Source organism: Leptonychotes weddellii, chromosome X (assembly GCF_054177405.1).
Source record: "Leptonychotes weddellii isolate Sample4059 chromosome X, ASM5417740v2, whole genome shotgun sequence".
In the NCBI taxonomy this organism is placed as follows: Eukaryota; Metazoa; Chordata; class Mammalia; order Carnivora; family Phocidae; genus Leptonychotes; species Leptonychotes weddellii.
Genome location: NC_138385.1, coordinates 31564438 through 31566404, shown reverse-complemented (window position 1 = coordinate 31566404; position 1967 = coordinate 31564438).

Here is a 1967-nt window from a genome sequence, read left to right as displayed (position 1 = left end):
GAAACGACAGATGTTGGCGAGGATGCGGAGAAAGGGGAACCCTCCTACACTGTTGGTGGGAAGGCAAGCTGGTGCAGCCACTCTGGAAAACAGTATGGAGGTTCCTCAAAAAGTTGAAAATAGAGCTACCCTTCAACCCAGCAATTGCACTACAGCTTATTTACCCCAAAGATACAAATGTAGTGATCCGAAGGGGCATGTGCACCCCAATGTTTATAGCAGCAATGTCCACAATAGCCAAACTATGGAAAGAGCCTAGATGTCCATCAACAGATGAATGGATAAAGAAGATGAGGTACACACACACACACACACACACACACACAGGAATATTATGCAGCCATCAAAAAAAAAAATGAAATCTTGCCATTTGCAACGACATGAATGGACCTAGAGGGTATTATGCTAAGCGAAATAAGTCAATCAGAGAAAGACAATTATCATATGATCTCACTGATATGAGGAATTTGAGAAACAAGACAGAGGATCATAGGGGAAGGGAGGGAGAAATGAAACGAGACGAAACCAGAGAGGGAGATAAACCATAAGAGACTCTTAATCTCAGGAAACAAACTGAGGGTTGCTGGAGGGGAGGAGGGTGGGAGGGTTGGGGTGGCTGGGTGATGGACATTGGGGAGGGTATGTGCTGTGGTGAGCGCTGTGAATTGTGTAAGACTGATGAATCACAGACCTGTACCCCTGAAACAAATAATACATTATATGTTAATTTAAAAAATTTTTAAAAAAAGAAATAATGGGAAGAGGTAATATTACCAGAGCGCAGAAGCTGAGACCCTCTTTGGTCCCCAGAATCATGGGATCGCAGAAGGGGCTATCTGGTAGAATCTGGAACCTTAACGGAAAGGGCTCTTTGGCAGGAGCTACAACCATGGAGGAGAGAGATTTTGAGCCATTTTTGGAAAAGCATGTTGTGGTTGATTCAATGTTTTCTATGGCGAAAAGGATAGTGAAAACATAGATGCCATAGATCTTTTGCTATGGACATTGGTATATTTCCTTTTACCATGTCTGCATAGCATGGATAGATGAGTGTTACTGTAGGAGGTAGCTGGGAGCAGAATTCCTCTCAGGAAGAAAACTGTCTTTATCTGGCAGAACACTTATAATAGGCCGTTTTAATTGTGGAAAGATAACCCTCAGAGTATAGCTAGTTTGGGCTAGAAATAAGAAATAGATGGATAAACTGTAACATAAGAAATGAAAGTGTATTTGACGGGTTGTTGGGCATGAACTAGACATGACAGGTAAAAAAGTACAAAGTAGACAGGGGATGTAGCAACATGGCAGGAGGCTAGGGGCCAAGCAAGAGAGAGAACCACTAAAGATTCTCCCTTAGAAGAACTTTGAAGAACGGCAATGGTTAATGTTCAATTTTAAGGCTTTTGCTGTGATGGCCTAAAATATAACCCTCCCCCGTGCCCCCCAAACCTCCATTAAATTCTGCAACCCATGCTGCCTGGTAATATTAGTACTTTGGTAAGTGAAGGGGCAGAAGATGGATTACAAACACAGAAGGCAAAACAGAGAGCAAAAATGGTGAATTTGGTAAAAGCAGAAACTTGGATACAAAGGTTAATAAAAGAAATATAAGACTTTCTTTTACCCCAACCCTTAGATACTAAAACTCATTAGATGCCTGGAGACAGGCTAATTACACATCTAAATCAAGCCCTTCAAAATTTAACATTTCAGACTACCAGAATATCCAATACTTGTGGGGGTATAGCTCAGTGGTAGAGCATTTGACTGCAGAATATCCAATACTTGTTCACCAGTCTAATACATATGTAGATGATGCTGAAATCTGCTAGCTAATTTTAACATTATCTATACTCTAGAGTTCTGACTTGTGGGTAGAGAATGTTCTAGAGAATAAGAGACATTGATTTCAAACCTTTGAAGAACTTCCACGTTGAAGTGGTAGAGACTTAATCTGTGTAGTTTGA